This window comes from Emydura macquarii, unplaced genomic scaffold (assembly GCF_026122565.2).
Source record: "Emydura macquarii macquarii isolate MOO-44397 ecotype Brisbane River unplaced genomic scaffold, CSIRO-AGI_Emac_v2 contig_3328, whole genome shotgun sequence".
NCBI classification, from domain to species: Eukaryota; Metazoa; Chordata; order Testudines; family Chelidae; genus Emydura; species Emydura macquarii.
This window is the reverse complement of record NW_027133465.1, coordinates 805,936-829,233: the sequence shown is the minus strand read 5'-3', so window position 1 is coordinate 829,233 and position 23,298 is coordinate 805,936. Positions and strand designations below refer to the sequence as shown.

Sequence of the window (23,298 nt, the reverse complement as noted above, 5' to 3'; positions counted from 1 at the left end):
ACCTATCACCTGTCTCCATCACTGACAAGTTTTAAATCAAGATTGGGTGTTTTTTTCTAAAAGATATGCTGTAGGAATTATTTTGGAGATGTTCTATAACCTGTGTTATACAGGAAGCCGGACTAGATGATCGCAGTGATCTCTTCTGGCCTTGGAATTTATGAATCTAGGAACCTAGGGACATGGTGGATTCTCCATCACTGAATTCTTCAATTCAAGACTAGATATCTTTCTAAAAGGTATATGCTATAGCTCAAACCAAAGTTCTGGGCTTGGGTGTGAAAATACTGGGTGAGATTCTATGGACTATGTGCTGCAGGATTTTAGGCAAAATGATCATTTAATGGACTTTTCTGGCCTTAAAATCATTAAAAGAATTTTAACATCAATAATACTGATTAATACAGGAAACTTCATAATACTACAATGTGATATATTTTGAACCCAACTAAAATAACAAAAAAAATTAAAAAAAAAAATCACTGACTCATTCTTGTTACTATTTTTATTCTTTGTATTAAATACAATGGTGCTATCAGTAAAACATTTTTAAAAACTCGAGGATCATTCCTTAAACACATAGTTACGAGGTAAAACTGCTTCTTTTTTAAAGTTGAAAGCATTAACATCATGTAGGGGTTTTAAAATACTGTTCCAATATTAAATTGATCTTCCTAACAATAATAATTACATGTGACAATTATATAGTAGTGTTCATCACAAGGGATCTCCAGAGAATTCTATACAGTTCATGGACTACATTTTTAAAAGGGACTAATGATTTTGTGTGCCCATCTTGATGCACTTTAAATATGAATGCTTTTCAGAGAGCAGGAACTCAGCGCTTTTTTTTTGAGGAGTTTTAAGTTCGGCACCTAAAATCAGTATAGGTACACGTATTTATCCACTACTGAAATGCAGATGTCTGAGATTAAACAAAACAGCTGTTTAACAGTACGCAGCATATACCACTTAGTTCCTTTAAAGGAAGATTCTCCTTTCTTGTAGATGGTTTTTTTTTAAAGCTCTGGGATACTAATGTTTATCAGGACATATTTTTTATTTCATTCAGCTAAAAATGGGTTTTATTCTGCAGAGGAAATATGCAGTAAATATCTGGAAACCTACAGTCTTTCTGTATTAATCAAACCTAATTCTAAATACAGGGAGAGGAAAAAATAGAATTTTTAATGTCATTGTCCTTGACTCCATAACATTGTGACTGTATTTGTTCATACAGAGAGGTAAGGTTTAGTAATCAGATTAATGTTAGGTGTTTAAGAATACCAGGTGTTCAGAAAGCCTGAATATCTTTCCACCTCCTACTGGGACGCTGGAACAATGTGCGTAACGGGGGGTGCTGAGAGTCATTGAACCAAACTGGAAACTCCTGTATATGATGGAAACCACTGCAAACCAGAGGCGCAGCAGCACTCCCAGAACCTCTAGTTCCAATCCCCTATTATCTCCTCTACCAACAAGAAATGAGTAGTGTGCGTTGGCTGGGTAGGGGAGGAGAGAAAGTTAATTTTTTCCCTTTAAACATAATGATTTTCTTTCTAGTTTCCAATTCTGTTTGATTCCTATCCCAGCTTGACACAGTTTTTATATATTTATTTCTCTCAGCTGAGTGCCACTGACTTGGAAATGTCACAATCCATAGGAGACAAATTTAAAATGCACATAACTTTTACATCTGGTTTTCACTTGATCCCAAAGAGCTTGGTATTTCCCAGAATTGCGTATCTGAAGTAGCTATTTAATGTGACTGAAGGATAAATCTGAACTGAGCAAAATGGAATTTCAAAACCATGGTTCAAATACTTATGGTCATGCTTAACTTTACTTACATTCTTAGTCCTATGAAGTCAATGGAACTACATGCCTGAGTAAAGTTCAACACATGCATAAGTGTTTGCAGGGCCGATGTATATGTGAAACATTTTCTGATGCTGTGAACCTGAGGCAGGAATTCAATGCACCTGACTGGCAGTATCCACACTGATATTGACAACTTCTTTGATCACAGGCAGTAACAATTTCTCGGTGGTATATTTTCTCCCATCTGTGAAATAGAGATAAAGATACTTAAGTCACAAGGGTGATTTAAGTATGTGTAATACTTTTTAAAGTCCTGGTAAAACTGAGCTCTTGCCTGTGCTTCAATAGAGAAGGAAGCTGAGATGCTGACTCTTTTCGTGTGACTTTTCTCTCTACCGTGTGACAAACTGGCTGAGAGTGGGAGACATGGAAGAACTCTGCTGCTGACTTATTTAAATAACTTACGCGGATTCATGGATTGCATTTTTGGTTGGACTGAGCATGCAAAGAGTTAGCAGTTCAATATAAGGCAGTGAGCCAAGCCTTTCCTCTGAGCTCCTCGGCATGTTAGTGTGACACGCAGTACCCCATGTTCGCCCTTACAGTGGAACTGTGTATTGTTTAATGCAAAGTATGTCATGTAAGGTATTTTGGGAATGCTCATGACATCCTGAACATTATTGTTATGATCGTATGCTTCTTGCAATGTTACAGGTGTAGTTATAAAACTGCTGTGTAATATTCCCAAATGTGTGTCTCACATGGTTTGAATAGATCCAGGCAAACACTGTCAAGGAAACTCATAGTAAAATCTAAATTGGAGTCACAAAGGCACCGTTAAAAATGGAGTAAGGGGCACGTTAGGCAAGAAGCAGGACGAATGATTACGAGGGAAAGGGTTTACTGGAAAACGCTAAAAGAAATGCCCTATATAGAGATCATGCTTGCAGCTTTACCCGCGAGGCAGGAAACCGCAGCTTGTTATGCTACCAGCACTTGTGTATGTACTGCTATATAAACCTTTGTAACGAAATATTGAGGGTCCTTCCTCTTAGAGGAAGCACCTTATTCTGAATTAAGAATAAACTGTGTTTTGCCACCCATTGCCTGGTTATTTGGACCTCCGCTGGGCAACGGACTTGGGCGGGTAGTCTTTTATCCATAACACCACAAAGCACAGTGCGGGTTCACACCTTGCTGAGGCATGCATACAGGAACAATGGACGGGCCTGAGCACCTGATAAGATGATGCTCATTTGATTCAAGTGGAGGAAATCATGCGGGACATGGCTGATCACCTGACCCCAGGGGGTGACAAGGAAACATTTTTGTCTCTGGAGCTCCTGGTAATCCTTCTACAAAGCAACATCAAGCAACTGACAGACTGCCCACAGGGACTGCCCACAGCCTGGCCCAAGGAGTCAGCCAGCCTATGTGGTAAGACATCAAAGACTATAAAACTACTGAAGTGTTACATTTAGTGTAGAATGCGATTTGCTTTATTTTCTTCGTGATCAATTGAGACTCATATTATTCTAGTTTAAAAAACACTTAAAAACTTTCTGTACTGAATAAACTTGTTTGATTTATCTAAAGCAGTGCATGGGGTTTGGGTGTGTGCAGAGACTTCATTTAGAGTGACACAGCTGGTGCATATCAATGTCTTTGATAAATTGACTTACCAGTGAGCTTGCAGAGTCCAGTGGGCAGCACTGAACTCTGTAAAACGGCAGTTTTTAGGATTGCATCTGGGACTGGGGATGCTGGCTGGGGGTCACACCACTGCATGATCCCATGAACGACTGGCCAGAAGCACTCATTCGCTAGGTCAGGGACCACTGGCTTGCAGGTGGCTGGGCATAGGCTGACCAAGGAGTGGGGGTTCACATAGGCAAGTGCAAGATGATCCCAGGACTGTGGGGATTAGGGTGACAGTGATTTACCAGTCCAGATTGCGGAGGGGAAGGTCACAGTTGGAGAGCATGCAAACATACTCATACTGTTTCTTTAACTGTGAACAACAGCAAGTCACTATGAATCTATGGTCCCTGGTTCAAGTGGCTGGTTCATTAATATCCCCGTTCTCAGGAACGAGAGCCTAGGACTAGTTATCTCAGTCTCCAGGCAGACTAATAAACATAGCTGAGCTACGGTAGAACTGCCAGATTGGCCAGCCCACCAGACTGGTTGAGGGGAGCCAGGAGGCCTGCTTTAAAGCGCAGGAGCAGGTCACTGGGCTGTTCGATGCTTATGCTCACAGATGTGATTGTTCTTGTGCAAGCCTTGATTCTGTGCAGCTCTGGTTCGCTCTACCCCTGCTCATTGCCTGGTTCTTGACTACCCCTGCTCATTGCCTGGTGCTTTGGCTTGACTCCTTGTTCCTGACTCGGGCTCAGACCACTAGGTATGACTACCACTGCTACAATCATTAGGCTTGACTGTCCACACCCCCTATCACTGACACACATGGTCAAAGTTGCCCCAAATCAGGTGAAATCATTTAAAACAAATACATTTTGCCCTTGTCTGAATGTAGTGTTCTCATGGTTAAGACTATATCTGGTTGAAAAATTTCAGACAATGTTTTTCCAGCGGAAAGTGTTGATTAAGACTGGTCATACTGGGTCAAACCAGTGGTCTATTTATCCCAGTGTCCTGTCTCTGACAGTTACCAGTGACAGATGCTTCTGGTAGCTGGAGGTTTAGGGACACCCAAGGCATGGGTTTGCATTCCTGACCATCTTGACTAATAGCCATTGTTGGACCTATCCTCCATGAACTTATCTAATTCTTATTTTTTTAACCCATTTATACCTTTGGCCTCCAAAACATCCCATGACAATGAGTTCCACAGGGTTTGTGTAGTGTGAAATACTTCCTGTTGTTTAAACCTGCTGCCTATTAATTTCATTGGGTGACCCCTAGTTCTTGTGTTATGTGAAAGAGTAAATAATACCTCTTTATTCACTTTCTCCACATCATTCATGATTTTATCAAACTCTATGAGCTTTATCAACCTCTTAGTTGTCTCCTTTCTAAGATGAACAGTCCCAATGTTTTCAATCTCTCCTCCTGTGGAAGCTGTTCCATCCCCCTAATCATTTTCATTGCCCTTCTCTGCACCTTTTCCAATTCTAATATTTCTTTTTGAGATGGGATGACCAGAATTGCATGCAGTATTCAAAGTGTGGGCACACCATGGATTTATTTAGTGGCATCATGATATTTTCTGTTGTATTATCTAACCCTTTCCTAAGGGTTCCTAACATTTTGTTAACTTTTTTTTACTTTTGCTGCACATTGAGCAGATGTTTTCAGAGAACTATCCACAATGACTCCAAGATCTCCTTCTTGAGCAGTAACAGTTAATTTAGACCCTATCATTTGGTATGTAGAGCTGGGGTTATTTTTTCCAGTGCTTATTACTGTGCACTTATCAACATTGAATTTTAGCTTCCATTTTGTCACCCAGTTTAGTGAGATCTCTTTGTAACTCCTCACAGTCATTTTTGGATTTAACTCTACTAAGTGATTTTGTGTTCTCTGCAAACTTTGTCACCTCACAGTTCACCCCCTTTTCAAGATCATTTATGAATATGTTTAACAGCACAGGCCTCTGTACAGATCCTTGAGGGACCCTGCTTTTTACCTCTCTCCATTGTGAAAACTGACTATTTATTCCTAACTTTTATTCCTATCTTTTATCAAGTTACTGATCCTTGAGAGGAACTTCCCTCTTTCCCCATGACTGCTTAGTTTGCTTAAGAGTATTTGGTGAGAGACCTTATCAAAGGCTTTTTAAAAGTCCAAGTACATTATATTGACTGGATCACCCTTCTTCACATACTTATTCACTCACTGAAAGAATTCTAATAGATTGGTGAGGCATGATTTCCCTTTACAAAAGCTTTGTTGACTCTTCACCAACATATCATGTTTCTCTGTGTATCTGATAACTTTTTTCTTAACAGTAGGTTCAAACAGTTTCCCTGGTATTGAAGTTTGGCTTATCAGCATGTAATTGCCAGGATCGCCTCTGGAGCTTGATTCAAGAGATAGGGTAGCATTTGTGAACTACTAACAGTTATGCAACCTAACAACTAATTCCTTCTGTATTTCAAACAGACAGGTTATGGTGGGGGAGGAAGACAATGTGGTCCAGGGGATAGAGCAATGGGCTGGGACTCAATGAGTCCTGGTTCCATCTCTGCCATTGATCTGCTGGATGACCTCAGAAAGTCATTTCACCTCTCCTTGCCTCATATTCCCCATTTATAAAATGAGGATGATGACACAACTTCCTTTTTAAAGCGCTTTGGGATCTAATGATGAAAAACACTAGGCATTATTATTAAATGGGTGGAAGTAGGGAAGCTTATAAAAACTAGATTACTTCAGGCATTTCCAGGGTAACCCCTTAAAATACCATTTGCATTATTTGCAGAGAACAGATTCGAGTATTTTTATTATTGTTAGAAACCAGAATCTTATATTCTGCTATTTTGGGGCAAAATTAGTTTATTAAATTTTAATCACAATTTTCATGTCATGTTACCGTATTAATTATTCCTGTAACAGTTTTGCTCTCAGAGCTCTACAGAACCGCCATACCTTTAATTAAAACTGAAAGTATTTGCCTTTAAAATATTTAAAATGAATAAAAATATGCCTGGCTATGAAAATGATTGAAAATGAAAAAAAATTCTTCAGAATGGTATGTCACATGGACTGAAAACTGGCAAGAAGGACCATAAATAAAGAGATTACATATAAATGGTATTGTTATGAGTGGAAGTCTGATGTCCCAGCAAGGTAGTGGAGGAATCAGTGTTAGCTTGGCTCTTTGGGCTTAATTCAAAGCCCTTTGAAATCAATGGGAGTCTTTTCATTGACTTCAGTGGGTTTTGGATCAGGACTTTGTTTAACATCTTCGTTACTTAGCTGGTAAAGGGGGATAATTATCACATTAATTAAATTGGAAAATGATGTTAAACTACAAATGTGGTGACTAGCAATGAGGATGGGTAATAACAGAAAAGGACCTAGAAAAAGTAAGAAACAGAGGCAGGCTTTGACTTAAAAAGCCTCAAACAAGAGAAATACAATCTAGTGCATTGGCGGTATGGGAGGGGGAGAGTAAGCACAGATATTGGAGACAAATTATTCAAGAGATTCAAACGTGATGCAGCCATTGTGATTTCAATCAACGCGTATCATGACTTGGGAAGAAGGTAACTCCTCATCTGGCCCTGGTGAACAGCATTCACTTGTAAGCACCTCAGTACCAGGTATGTGAAGAAATCACTAATCAGAAAGGTCCATATGTTCAAAGGGCAGAGGCTCACTTGCACCTGCCAAAAATATACTGAATGTACGTGCACAAGCTGCTAGATCAATCTGTAACTGGCTATCTTCCCTGAGTGCAGGTTATATTGTGTGTAAACGGACACTCATTTTCACATGAAAACCTCCACTATGTAGACAAGTTAGTCTCGAGAATTGTAAGTGCTTAGGTAAAACCTTTTGTTCTATACCAGCTACAATTAAGGATAATGAGAAGTTGTGTGCATTATTTATTAAAATGTGACTTTTACAAAATATTCAGTGACAGGTAATTTGTAGCTCCTAGAGCTCCAAGAAAGGTAAGGGTCTCCCTGAGCTCTACAAACACATGGTGAGAGACAGTCTCTGCCCTGAACAGCCTGGATTCTTTTTTATGATGCCTGGTGCCTCCACCCAAAGTAACTCCTCATTGTGCCCAAACACAAGGGGTGCTTCCCTTGGGAAAATGAATAATGCTACTACTGCTGACAAGGAGTGTAAAACCCAGGACACAAGAAACAATGAAGTACATCAGTACAAACCCAGAAATGGAATGACGCACCCCAAAAATGACAGTATAACAAAGGGGGATGTTATTGGAACTCTATCTGACTCTCCGGATGCTCATCTCCACAGTCCTTGAACTGCCTGACCAATGCATTCTTTCCCACAGCAGCTGAAAGACTCCCTTCGTGGGGAGTGGGAATTAATCAGAGACTCTCTGAGCTGTTCTCGCTTAGCTCCCAAACTCAAAACTTACCTTAAAACTAGGTTTCCAAGTCAGGCTGAGCAGCCATGGCGCATCACTGGCCCAGCAAACTACTTGTCCGTATCACCCCATGCCTCCCCACTAGCCTCAGCAGGAAATTCTAGTCTGTTCTGTCCCCTCCCCTGACTCCATGCATGCTGGGACATTATGTCAGAGGACTCTGGTAGCCATTATATAGTCCATAGAGTAGCATGTTCTAGTGCAGTGGTTCCCAACCTGTCCAAATGGGCAGACCCCTTTTCAACTTCCAAACTTTTTGTTGACCACCACATGATACTAGTTTTATTTGAAATTGTACATTTCCTTGGTGAGGATGTAATTATTCTTCTTTTCCGCGGACCCCCTGTAGTAGCTTCGCGGACCACCAGGGGTCCACAGACCACAGGTTGGGAACTGCTGTTCTAGTGACTCAGTCCAAAGGTCCAAGAGCCGGCAAACTACAATTGGGGGATACAGTGGTTTTTAAAAACCACAAATAAAAGTTACTCCCGCTACAGTCAGATGACAATTTTAAAAGGGCAAGCCTCTTGGTACTGCCAGGAAACCAGCCACGATCAGACACTAAGGAAGTCCAGCAGCATGATACATTCAACACACAGTGGGGCATTCTGGGTGTGGAATATGGGGCCACTCATACTGCATGGACAGAACTCAGAGCTCCTTCCCTATCATCTGACCTGGAGAAGAGGAAGGTTTGGATATATATTAGGCCATGAGATCCACTCTCTAGCCCTAAGGGATCTCTTGGGATGTCCACTGCCTCAAAGGCTTGTGGCTCTGTGGTTGCTCTTGCCCCACTTCCTCCCCCGCCACCCCAGCATGGGGATGGGGATAATATAACTTCTCTACTTCACAAAGGTAATGCAAGTGTTACAACAGTAAAGGCGCTCAGATATGATGGTAATGGAGTCCATATATTTAGTTGAGATTAAAAGTACAATACCAGGATCTCAGATAAACAGAAGCCCTGTCTCTTTATTGTTTCCACAATAACGTATTATGTATTCTACAAACAGTGAAGAATACAAGAGAAATTGAAATGTTTAATTGTTTAAACAGTTACAAAATTATCACAGTTCAATTCAAGGTTTGTCTTGAACTATTATAATTGCTGCAGCTATTGGCTACTTTCAGAATAAGAGGATTTAATAGCTATTGATACCCTTTGTCTAACGGCATTCACGGTGAGCCAATGAGTTAACATCAACTACATTTAGAATCATAGGACCATACTACTGTCATTAGAGCTGAAGAAATAAACCCACTGAGTCAGTCTCTAAGCAAGTGCAGCATACAATCACACCAAAAGAGGAGGCATTAGATAGTAAACTGATAGACTTGATCCTAGCCAGGTCTCAGTTCTGTTAGTTTCCCAAGATTCTTGTTTTGAACCATTGCTGAATTGTTTACACCTTCTCAGATTAGAAAACCCACAGTGCAAACTGGACCATCGCTGGGGAGTGAAATCAAAGATTGATGCTGTGTAAGACAATCAACAACAGCACCCCCAGTCCTTCCTCCCTATCCCAGGAAACAAAATAATCATTTTTGCTATTACACTTGCTATCAGCATACCACAAGTCTGGTGGCTGCCGCTTTTCACCTTTCGCAGCTTTCTAGTTTCTTGTCTGAATGCACTTCATCATTTTCAAATCTTCCTTTTGGTGGATTCAATACCCAACTAACTATTACTTTGCAATGCACAGACAGTAAGGCCAATTTTCCATTCATTGGATTTTCTTCATTTTCTGAGGAAAAATAGTACTTCATTACAGATCTATTCATCTGTGTCTCTGGTGAAATGCAGTAGTATTCCAGGCTGACACTGAACTGAATCACTTTTTTCTCTCGCTCTCTTTTTCTGGGGTACAGGAGAGATGGGAGCACTAGGGGATTGGAGGAAAGGTTGCTGTGGAAAAGTGGGCTGCTCCCATGCACCCTCTTGTGCCTCTGATCTCCTCTTTATTCTCCCTGTTCCAGGCCCTTTTACAGAGACGCCACACACTTGCTTGTCCAATCACCACCCTTCCAGGGGCCTGCGTTTATTCAGACAATGACTAAAAAGTAATACAAGTCCCAGAACGCTGTTCCAAGACATGGTTCTTACCTCAGAGCCTGGGTGAGTGGAAGTGTCTCCCGTCATCAAGTCATTTTCCCTTTTTTATGCATTCGAAAGGGGTGACTCCTATGGGAAATTTGCAGCTGTCCTACTCGGAGCTGACTCCCCTGACTCCCAGAGTCAGCTTCCTCAAACAACGGCTTCAGCTCTCTTATAAGAAATCAGCTTGCTTGTGGTTTCCTCCCCGTGCCAGGCGTCTCTGATTAGCTCATCTACCAACCCTGCTCCTGGCTTCAAGTCTCCAGAAAGCAGCTCCCTCCCTCACTCTCTTTGCTCTCTCAGTTGTTAACTTTGGACACTAGAATGTTCTACCATTAGTATTCGGCTACTAGAAATCCCTTGCCCACAATGGAGCATTTATATTACATACTGACAGAAACTCAAAAAGTTCAGGGTTGTAGTAGAAAACTGTAGCCTGATGGTTAAAAAAAAAAAAAGTGACCAAGACAAAGATATAATTGGGCGGAACTACAGAAGAAAAGTTTACTTTTCAACCATGGGGGCTCTGGATGCTTTTAGCTTCATTCCCACTGAGAATAGAAGACAAAACTCCTTTTGAAAAAGGGCAGTTTGGGGGAATTCTCCATAGTAATATTTATCAGCAAATTTATTTTTAAAAATTGCCTGTTGCTTCAGATTGACTCAGGAGGCACAGGGGAAATTCACTGTGGAAATATAGGAATTTGGGCCACAGGAGGAAAGGATGCACGTGTCTACAGGACAATTTTAGGGACAGGTGGGAAGAATTTTAGGGACAGCTGGTCTGTTTGTAGGTAGGGTAATGTGGAATTCAGGGACTGGGGGAAACTGTGTGCTCTAGATGCTTTCTGCTGCTTCAGAAATTCCCAGATAAAAATCTGCATTAAACCAGAGTTAAAGTTGAGTACATATCAATAACTGATTAATAAAACAAATGACTGGGATGTTGTAATTACCCCCAAGGCAAGCATTAAAAACCCAGCAAATTCAGATTTATGGTTAAATTTTGTAAAATTTGTAAACTTTCTTATGTTAAGGAAATGCATAGTCAGGGCATTCAAACAGCCTTAACTCTGCCCTTTAGAGGAAAAGGAAAAAAAGTTAAACATATTTTAAAAATAGTTTAATTTAATGTGGGACTACATTTACTATTGTTCATTCATCAGTATTGTATAATTATTCCATGGCATCACACAACAGAGAATTGGAGTTGCTTGTGTTAACTGTGCATTTCCAAACCTTAATATGTTTGGATTTCCTTTAATTATAATCTGAGATTTGAATCTCCTGAGTTTGTAAAACTGGGTTTTACAATACTTATAACATCCTCATCATATAATTGCTAAATAACTGAAATGTTCTCAACCTTAACTTCACTTTATTATGCTTTTATCTGTGAATATACATATATAATTTCCTTTCCTTTATTTATTTATTTACTTTTTGTATTGTACATTATCAAGGTATTTATAGGATAATGTTAATTGGTAATAACCTGAATCTGGCCTGATACATTATTCAGGTTTAAGCGTTTATTCCCTAGAATAAACTGTACTTTCCTCTTACAAGGACTACTATAGTATTCTGTCCTTTTTTTTTAAAAAAAAAAGAATGTCTCCACTGGGGGCTAATGCATTCTGTTATGATTGTACAGCAGCTAACATATTGTGAGAAATTACTGGAAAGAAATAAGGATTACTGTAGTGTTTTGGGCAACTATGGAGTATACTGCAGAGATCATTCTCTCTCTCTCTCTCTCTCTCTCTCACACACACACACACACACACACACACACACACACACACACACACACACACACACACAGACACACAGACACACAGACACACACACAATTTTTATATAAATTCAGCTGCAGATTTTATTCATCCCACTAAACGTTTTTTACCTCATGAACAAGAAACAAACTAACTGGTAGCTGAAAGCCCATGCTATTGCATGGGTGTAATTTTGTAAAGTTAGATGCGTAAAAAAAGTTGAAAATTGCTGAGAATGTAAAAACAGTGTGGTAATCAACCATGAATCCCAGTGATAATTGAACATGGTGATATTCTAAGCAAAAAGAGCTCTAATCCACACTTAAAATCATATATTTGAATATTAGGGTTGGAAGGGACCTCAGGAGGTCATCTAGTCCAACCTCCGCCCCCTTGTAGTGGTTTCCATTGTTTCACACTGACTCAGACTTTCTAGGCTTTTGAGTGATGTTTGGGTGATTGACAGCAATGATTGTGTTGATGTGTGTGGTTGGTGAATGAGGCTGTTTGCTGCAGTGAAGGCCTGTATGTTTGGGGTTATTGTGTGTGCTGATTTGTGTCTGATGGGATGTGCTCAGAGATCTGTGTTTTGTGCACAGCAGTTGTGCCAACGAATCCACCATTTTTGCACTCATGCGACCAATGAAATGGTTGCCTATAATTAGCTGTAGTGTAAGGGTGGTGATTGGCTGAGTTATCTTGAAAACACAATGGTCTCGTGCTTGGCATGGCATAGATACATGCCTTACTGTAGCTGTATGTCTACATGGGTGTAATCTGTAAAGTCAAAATGGCTGAGAATAAAAAAATTGGATGGTATCAGACCGTGAAACGCAGCAATGATTCAACCTGGTAATATTCTGAGCAAAGAGAGCTCTCAACCATGCTTGTAGCTGCTTCCATCGCTTCACACTGACTGAACAGACATTTTAGATTTCAGATTGACACAGAGTGACAGTCCCTGAAATCTTATTATATAGATGCCCTATTCCCGTTAAGACTTGTGCCACATGCTTAACTGTATTCCCTCTGAGAAGTCTCACTGAAAGTCCCAGTCTTGCAAACACATATCCTGTGCTTAACTTTAAGCAGATGAATAGTCCCAGTGACTCAAATGGACCCAGTCAGCTGCCTAAAAGTTAAGCACATTTATAAGTGTTTGCAGAACTGGATCCTTAATGTTATTTTGCAAATGAAATATTAATCTTATCCTGTCTAGTTTTTCACTCCTTTGAAGCCCTAATGACCAAAGCATATCCATAAATGTAAAAACAGGGTGGGCTACAGCCAATATGGTGATACGTCAGGTAAACAGAGACAGCTGCTTAAAAAAAAAATGGGAACCATTGTGTGGAATTGTATAACAACACAGAACATTAAGAAGTCTAATCCAGTAATGCATAAAGGATAGCCAGCGGTTATTTCCAACAAATTAATTTAATTGGCTGTACTACAGTAGCAAGAAAAAGCCGTTTACTGTTCCTGAGGGAGAAGAATTGAAAGTAGCTGAAGGAAAGTACAGAAAATCTACTGCAGACCTAATGTTTCTCTAGAACCCACTGTTTACTGCATTACCTAATTGCAATTGCAATTTTACATGCTAATGTGTTGTCTTGTATTGTACTGGAAGTTAAAAAAAATTACTTGATGCACCTATGTAATTAAATACGGCCTTTTCATAACACATTAGTGAAATTAATGCTAATATGACACAATGTCAAATTACTCCTAAGGCAAAATGTTCTTATCTTCATATTAATTTGATAATGACATCTCTGCATATTCCAGATCATGCAAATGCTTCCTCTCGGCCTATTGCACTAGGAAGGGTTTCTGTCTTTGCAAAGTAGTCACAAAGCATTTATTTATTGGTAGAAAAGGGAAAAATATCCTCATTCCATCTTCCTGCCTGCAAATGCATACGTACATGCTCACGTTTATGTACATGGGTGGCCTTGTTTAAGTCAATAGGACTGCTTATGTGCACAGAATTAAGCACGTTTTCAGAACCAGGGCTCTAGGGTCTAACCCTGCAGCAGCCATGGGGCACAGAGGTTAGGAGAGGAGCAAATGTTGGGGAAATGCACACAGGTGGAAGACAAAGATACAGACCTGAGCAGGTGGCACCCTTTATTCTGCATCCTAACACCAGCTGATTCAGGTGCTTAGCTCCAGTTTATTTTTATTTTTGAGCTTGGTGGGAGTAACTGGTTATATCCTAAATGAATGCCTGAGTTCAAAGCTATGAGATCAAAGGGGGCCTTATGGGTGGGCGACATGGGGGACTGCCCAGGGCTCTGTGGGTAAAGAGGCTGCAAAAGGGCTGTGCCCACCTGGGAGGCAGGGGGAGGGAATAGAGGGAGCTGCAGGGCAGGAGCCTGACACTCACACATGTCCCCTCTCCACCCTCCCAGCAGCATGACACCCGCAGCACTGCTGCTGCTCCACCCGTGGCTGCTCTGCCTGCTGAGTGGCCACCCACTGCTCGGGAAGCAGTACTTATAGGGCACCAAAAAAGTTTACCCAGGGTGCCATTTTCCCTAAGGCTGGCCCTTCCTGTTGCCCAGCTAGCTCAACACTTTTCACTCTCCATTTCCTTCTCCCTTTTAAGCAATTAAATGCCAGTTCTGAAGTCAACAGAACTCCATGCAGGCATATTTTGAAGGACTGAGACACAAACTTGAGGAGAAGAGTGTGAATCTTCTGGGATTGCCTATTAATGATGCTAAAATTATAATGGTTGTAGAGTCTGGAGCTGCGTGAAATGCTTGCAAGAAAATCTGAAACAACATAGAAAGTCACTGGGGAGTTTCAGGCTTAGTTACAAAGTTGAAAAGAAAATCAGGGTCATCGACAGAGTTGAGAAGTGCATGCACCTGTCAAACAGATCCAGACCCAGTTTTGAGTGAAGAAATGGCGGCCGTGTCATTAAGGGACTGAACTTTTATGTAAGAGATTTGAGTTCAGTTTTTTGGCTCTGCCACACATTTCCTATATTGCCTTGGGAAAATCCCTCAATCTTTCTGGTCCAGATTCAGAGGTCCATCTTTGTGCACCGCTTTATTGAACAGGAAGGGATTTAATCATGCACCTAACTGCATTCCTGAAATGGAATCTCTATACCTGTAAAAGGAGGATGCTGCTTCTCTACCTCAAGATCATACAAGGATAGGTTCATTAACTTATGTGAGGTGCTCAGATACTCTGATAATAAGCAGATAAAAGCTGGGCCAGTTTATGTTTTTGCATGAGAATCATGTGAAATTCTGTTTCAGCTTTACTTTGAAACTTTGGCTTTGTTTAAATTTGAAACAAAAATGGAAACTTAGGGGAGCAAACCAACCTGGATTTCAACTAAAGAAAACAGTTGCACAGACCCAGCAACATAAAACCATTGAATTCTCCATAAAGCAGCTTTATTAAAACCTTTTTGCTCCCCGTGTCATCTTCAGATACAAGCTCTCTGCTGAGCATAAAGAAGTGGATCTCAGTATGTCTCTCAGTTTTAACCAAGTGTGTTTTCTTTCTGGAAAACTGGGTTGCTGTATGCAAAACAGAGGTTCTTCTTAATTTGAGTTAATTGAGTAAGATGAAGGAAATTAAATTTGCTTAAACAAAACAATGTTATAATAGTTTCTGGGTGAACTAATGACTATTTGGTGTGTGTATATATATATATATAAAGACGAGAAAGTGGAAGCAAATTAAAGTTGACACTGCAACTCAATCTGCTCTAATGTAAAATGGTCTATTAAGTCTGATTTTTGCTGTACTTCTCATGTACTTTCTAAATTTGGAGAGAGGGACAAAAGTTTCCTTTTTTTTAGGGCCCCCCAAAATTGATTCTTTTTGGTAAATGGTCCTATGTAAGCTCTTGTCTAGTTTTAACATACTGTAACTCTAAGCTCTAGGGTCTTTACTTCTGGAGCTAGATTACCAAGTCTGTTAGCTTGGAAACAACAGCAAACCACTTTACATGGTTCAGTCACTAGAGGGGGTCGAAAACATCTTTGACCAGTGCTTTAGAGTATCAACAGGCTAATATTTGGCAAGTGTTTTACAGTAGCAAAAAGACTGTAAAATTCATTAGTTGATTCCATCTTATTTGGAGAAAATGATTAACCAAACTTGCATCCTGTACACATATCCCTTCCCCCTGCCCCCATTTCAGTGAATTATATATATAGCTAGTAATAAATTAACCACTAGCCACCTGCTTTTGGCTCCTTTGCTCAGCATTAATGGTATAATATCAAATCCAAGTTACAATGCTTTAAAATTATTGAAAAAAATGAAAATAAGTAACATGTCTAGCTCAATCAATCCCAATTATTGTCTTTGATATTCCATCCCCTGCTCTCTCCATTGTCTGTAACATACATCGTTCTAATTAGTCCCCAGTCATGTAATCTGGTTCATTACAGGTGACCCCTTGTAGTTTTGTAGAGTTCTATTGAAGTTATTGGGCATCTCCACAGTTCCACCTGTGAGGATTAGCTACATGACCAGGGCCTTACATTGTCAACCTTTTAGGGTAGGGACCTTGGGTATGATTTTCTAAAGCACTTAAGGGACCTTGGAGCACAAGTCTCATTGAAAGTTAACAGAATGTGCACTCCATCACTACGCTGCTCTTGAAATTCCCAACCCACGTTGTCTTATATTGTAGGGACCAGAGTCTGTGCTCCACCTCTTCGGATGTACAGCAACAGCAAGTACAGCTCAGCATGAGAGATTGGGAACAAAATGGCTTTAAGTCATGTGGATTCTGCATGCTCAAATTTACAGCCGCTTCCCTATAAACTGTTCGGCAGCCCAGAAAAGCTGTAGTCCTTTATGCTATGACCATTCCCCCTCATATTCCCTATACCAGGAGCTGTGAGGGAGATTGTTTAGGGCTTCTTTCTGACTTCAGAACAGGCTATAGGAGCCAGAGTGGGTTCCAGCATCTGTACCTATGTCTATAAAGCACCCTGCACACCTTTAACACTTTAGAAACGCATCATCGTGAACAACATTTGTATGCTATGACATACGACAACTTGTTTCTTTAGATTTTCACCTCAGGACACTGTACAGTACATTAGGGAGCAACAATCTCACACACTTTGTCCTATAGCCCCCGAACTCAGTATTAGAAGAGCTGCCTGTAAAGAGTAATAGAGTAATCTATTCCCAATTGAAATTATACAGCAGTAGTCTCAAATACAGTATGCTGAGACAGATCCAACTGAAACAGCAATCCCAGTCCTGTAACTTCAGGTTCTAAGGCCTTTGGAACAGAAAATCTGATACACGTTGATATCCAGTGATTAATAATTGCACAGTTATTAGCAGAGAGGGGATAAGGAGACTTTCTGTATTATTTTTGGAAGACAAAGTGCAATAGGTTATTCTAGCACCTAGCCATAAAGCCATCTATGGTCAATATGTCAGAGTGTTATACAGTTTTACATGTCCTTTTTAAATGCTGCAAATTTGTGAGAAGATGGTGGAAAATCTGTATATACCTAAAGGAGCGTGGTTCCAAATCAATGTATGAGATTTTTCTCATGACACGCGTGTGTACTTTGATGGGTGCTGTGCAGATAAATCTCTGTGCACCTTTTGAATATATATTCCAAAGACAAATTTTTAAAAAAAGGTTGAGGATTCAACCCACAAGACCTTGACACATGGAATTCTCAGTGATTTCCATGGGAAGTAATGGCATGTTTTAAAGCCCACTAAAGCCAATGGGAACCTTTCCATTGATTTCAGTGGGCTTTGAATCTGGCCCTAAATACATGGAGGGTTTGCAGAACTGGGACCTTATAAGCAAATATTAAAATTGTAGAAGAAATTGTAACTGTTTGCATTCAGTCAGAGAAGGGTTGGAAATCTACACTGTGCAGGTGGGGTGAGAAATCAAACCATTGTGCCAACAGAAGCCACAGCAGAGCAGCAAAAGATTACGTGTGACATGTTCAAAAGCACCAAAGGGAACTAGGTTTTGAAGTCCCACAGACTATCAAAATCTCCATTAAAAATCTTCCCCAAATACCCTGGATGTTGAAATAAATTCTTACCCTTTGGATGTAATTACTCCAACAGACAGCTGTATTAGCAGTGCACAGCATGGGGGACAGTGCAGTGATATAGCCAATATTTTTAAATATTTGTATTATCACAATGCCAAAAGATCCGCATAGAGGTCAGAAGTTCCATTGGGCTAGGCACTGTACGCGCACTTACTGAGACAGCTCCCATCTGAAAAAAGATTAGTCGAAAACATCCCTGTACCTGGAATACAACTATAGAGATGGCTTCAGTCAATGTGTTGTCTTTCAAATGCCATGATTCATGTACCAAATAATCTCAGAAGAAAATTATATCAATTCTCATATTGTAAACAAATAACTCAGTATTTTTCTGTATTGCCAATGATGCCTATGTGACATCTGCAGACAAGATGCCAGTTCATGCCCCATCTCCTAGGCCTCACGGGATGTGGACAAATGCATGGCTGGAAACCAGGCTGCCTCACCTGGATCTTAGCATTGTTAAAAATAGATGTGACCTTCACAAGAATGTATTTAGTGTTTAGACTTAATGAAACGTTGCAGGATGCCACATGTATTGATCTCACTTAAAACATCAGTACCCCATGGTGTAAAGTTATATTGAGTGTTTGGGTTGTAAATTTCTGTAACCCTATAACTCACCAAACAAGAAAGAAGCATTAATTAATGTAAAATGCTGGTCCTGCACACAAGAAGGCCCATTGAAACCAAATGAGCCATTGTGAAACATCAAAGGACAAAGACTTTGTTGATTGTCCCTGTACAGGCCCATGAAAAGGAAACAGGCACAAACACTTGTCCTATTAGTCTGAACTCTGGATAGGGTGACCAGATGTCCCAATGTTAGGGGCTTCGTCTTCATAGGCAATTACCACCCACCTCCTCCCTGAAAAAAAGTGTTCCTATTTTTCACACTTGCTATCTGGTCACCCTAACTTTGGAGGAAGGGAATAAAAATCCCTAACCAGAAGGAGCTGTAACTCTATGTTGCTTGAACTCAGAGAGGTGAAGATTTCTACACATAAGCAAGAGATTCCTGGCTGTTTAGCTTGGGTTAGCCCTAAAGAACATATAGATCTTGCACTTTTCAGCAGCTTCCATTCCTTTTTGAAACCTAAGACTAACTCATTTTTGTGTGTATATTTAATTGCTTTAACTTTGAAAATAACTCTCATTTGTTTTCTTAGTTAATGAATCTTTAGATAGTTCAATATAAAATTGTGTTGTCTCTGGTGAGAGATCTAGGGTGCAATTGACCTGGGGTAAGTAATTGGTCCTTTTTGACTGAGAGTAACCTGGATATCGTTGTGATTTTTAGTGAAAGGGACTATCTATCACAAAAGCAAGCTTGCCTAGTTGGCAAGATAGACCGGAGTACCCAAGGGCACTGTTTGTGACTCCATGTTAAGGCTGTTGTGCTTCAGGAGTTCACACTTAATACTTGGTTGGTGAAATCTAATTATTGAACAAACAACCAGTTTGGGGTTTGTGCCCTGGTTTGTAACAGTGCCCTGAGGTTGGTATTCACATTCGTGAACAACTCCAGACAGCTTGATAGCCCAGTATGTTTGTTTCCAATGCATGTGAAAATCAAAACATTCCTGTTTGTAAATGGAAGTGTTGGCTGTTCTAACACAACGCTATTAGTACCGAAAAATCTTTAGAATTTGTAGCATTTGAGGCTAAGACAAATGGTCAAAGTGGTCAACAATGGATAAATAAATGAAGAAAATTCATTTTAATGTTGTGACATGAGACCTGCTGATAGCAAGGACCTTCTTCTAGTTGTGCTGAGAATGATTAATTAAATCATGTGTATTATCAGAGAAATCTGGAATACAGTCAATGGACAAACCCAACTTTGCCAGCTACTTTTCAAAATGATAGAAATCGTGATGCATTATTTGGAAAGCCATTATTTAGTGTTAATGAATTATTGCTTGGCAATTGGAGAAATTAATTATAATAGCAGTGGGGGATGCTGCCCTGGTTCCATTATGCGAAAAATAGATAGCCAAGCTGCTTGCTAAGATAGGAAATAAACTGGAATTCCCTGAGAAAGGCATGTGTTGTAGAGAAAACAGCAATTGTAACACTGTTTACTGCACACAAAGGATGAAGAAGCCAAAGGCAAAAGTAGATGACCTTGAACCATTGAAAACACGCCCAGCTTTTCCTAGTTACCATATAACTGATTGACATGTTTTCTTCCAACAGGCACATGCTCATCTCTTCCTGAGAGACTGGAGCATCAAGTGTTGCTTTTGAGGAAAGCCTCTATATTTGATCCAACAGTAACCGTGACAGATGCCAGAGATAGATTTGGTCTGTGAGAGAGGAACTAAATTTTATTCACAAAACCTGCAAATGCACTTGGGATGCTGCACAACATGGAAATAGTATAGACAAAAAATGTTCGTGCCTCTTAAAAATGAATGGAGAGGCACATATGGATCAGATCAGACCAAACCTAAGCCTGATTATTTTCACACTGAAATTAGATAGTAAGGTCTTAGGCCATGGACTCCATGTGTTTGGCTGGACAGTCCCTGCTATAATTGAATCTCCCCTGAACCCCCATTGTGATTGGAGCTTTTTCAAACACTGCTACAGTGTAACAAATATGTAATGATGAAGTGACAAAAATAACATACATAATTCCAGTAGGGCAGTGTTTTTCATTTGAAATTTTGACCAAAAATGGCTTTTTTTATACAATAAAAATCTTTTGTTAAAAATGAAAGCTTTCATGAAGTGTCTCTCTTTTGTGAAGAAAGAACAAAATCCTGAAACTATTTTGGTTTTTTAAACTACAATTTTTCATTTGTTCCCTACTTCTCTTCCTTTTTTTCCCGTTTCTTCCTTCTTCCTCCTTGCTCCATCCCCTTTCCTTCTTTCCTAACCAATGGATGTATTGGGTTTGTGGGATTTCCTTATGCAAGAGTTCAAACCAAATTGTGAACAGGCCCCCTTTGTTGTAAAGCAGCTGAGCTTCACACAAATCTATTCATGTCACTTCTGGGGCAAAAAATTCCTGGGCATGACTCTTACCCTTGAATGACATGTGACTACATTTCCATCTAGGCTTGTGTAGTGCCTGTCTCTGAGCTCATGGATTCACACCTGTTTTATTTACACATACACCGACAAAAAACAGATTCTGGCTGGCTGGAAAGATTATTTTATTTTAGATTAAGCGAAAAACAAAGCAAGGAAGAAGAGAATTCTCAGGAGTGAGCACCGATAATGTATTTATATCCTTTGAAAATGTCTAATTTGTGAAAATGTCTAACACAAAATGGCTGCCTGTCTTTAGAAATTTAGCTATGGAATGCAAATAGTTACATAGCTAAATATAATACATCATCGTTTTTGTATGCATGTCTGTGCTCTGCACATCAACAGCCTGATCCAATGCCCACTGAAGTCAACTGAAGGATTGTGGAACTGTCAAAAAAATGGCAATGCCAATTTTAAGTGAGTAATACAAGCAGCAGGTTTTGAATGCCTATCCTGAAAAGTGCTGAATTGCTGAGGCAGTGAACAGGGAGGGGGAAATATTCTAAAAATAATCAATTTATAACATTTCAAGGAAGTTTAATTTGTGACTTAATTACTTTAGTGATAAAAACATCAGTTGTATTAATATGTCACAAAACTAGACACAAATTGAAAGAGACTACACTTTCCATTATCTGAAACTCCCCTGGTAATGGAAAATTATTGTTAAAGACAGTTGCTAATATGCCTTGCTATGAATTTATCTATGGGAACTAATACCTTTTATTACCAGCTAAAATGAACGTTTTAGTAATTTGGGGTTGCATTCTGCACTATCACAATCGATAGGGAGTGGGATGGCATCAGAGAAATTTACAACTTTGTATTACCCTTGGAATTTCTGGGGAACCTATCAGTGTTACGTGAATAAAAATATAATAGTTTAAAGTTAAAAAATAAGTTCTGGAAAGGATAAAACCCAAAGCATGAAGTTTTATAAAACAATAAACTTAATAAGAGGCAGATCATTTCACATCTGCCTATTGTGGAGTTTCTTTCACCTTCCCCTGTGAAAATGGTACTGGCCACAATCAGAGACAGAATGCTGGGCCAGGTGAATCATAGGCCTGACCCTATATAGCTGTTCCTATAAGTCCAATATACAATTTTTAGGGTTCATAAAGAGAAATATCTACAGTGGGCTCTGCTTCTCACATCTCCCAGGATTGGCAACTTTTACTTATTGTGTTCTGCTGTCATTTGTATGCTGATCTGTTGCTATACAAACACTTTATTTTCAGGTAGTGTGAGAAAATGGGGAAACATTAATATAAGATGAGTTTATCCTTGGGCAATGCAAAGCCTGTGTCCACACCTTAGCTTTGACTCTGGGAAACCATAAATGCAAAAAAAAAAAAAAAAAAAAAAAAGTCTTGAAAATGTAACTGATATAAACTTCTATAATGTGATAACAAGGGCTGAAAGGAAAGTTTCTAGGATTCACTTCTCCTGAAAGAAGCTGAGGAAGGGATCAAGAACGAAACCTACTGATCTCTCTCTCCAAACACTTTTTTTTTAAATGTAAAATGATTCAGTTAAGATTGCAGGATGACCCAAAGAATCAGCTTGCTGACAATCCTCTTATCCCTCCTAGCAAACCGATGCCCAGTTGTAAGATAGTGTGGCAAGGGTGCATGGGGATTGTTACATTTGAAGTGTGTGTGGTGATGGAGGAAAAAGATAGGAAAAATATTTTTCAGGCCTACTCATAATAAATAGACTCCAAGGCCAGAAGGGACAAGTGTGATAATCTATTCAGACGTCCTGTATAACACAGGCCATAGAATTTCCCCAAAATAATTACTAGGACATATCTTTTAGAAAAACATCTAATCTTGATTTAAAAATTGTTAGTGATGGAGAATCCACCATGATCCTTGGTAAATTGGTCCAATTACCCTCACTGTTAAAAATTTACACTTTATTCCCAGTCTGAATTTGTCTAGATTCACCTTCCAACCATTAGTTTGTGTTATACCTTTCTCTGCTAGATTGATGATCCTATTATTAAATATCTGTTTCCCATGTAAGTACTTATAGACTGTAATCAAGTCACTCCTCAATCTTCTCTTTGTTAAGCTAAGTAGATTGAGCTCCTTGAGTCTGTCATGATAGCATGTTTTCTAATCTTTTAATTATTCTTGTGGTTCTTTTCAGAACCCTCTCCATTTTACAAAAATCTTTCTGTGATTGTGGACACCAAAACCGGGCACCGTAGTCCAGCAGCAGTCACACAGGTACCAGATACAGAGGTAAAATAACCTCTCCATTCCTACTTCAGATTCTTGTTTATATATCCGAGGATTGCATTAGCCCTTTTGCCATAGCATCAAATTGGGAACTTATATTCGGCTGATTATCCACGTCAGTGACCTGTCCTCCCCCTTATTT

The 23,298-nt window shown here is 39.7% G+C and overlaps 1 long non-coding RNA gene across 1 annotated transcript in view; it reads right to left on the bottom strand.

The window, feature by feature from the left end:
* LOC137143473 (uncharacterized) overlaps positions 1–23,298 on the bottom strand; it is a 306,883-nt gene that overhangs the window by 258,207 nt on the left and 25,378 nt on the right. The gene's annotated exons all lie outside the window — the stretch shown is intronic.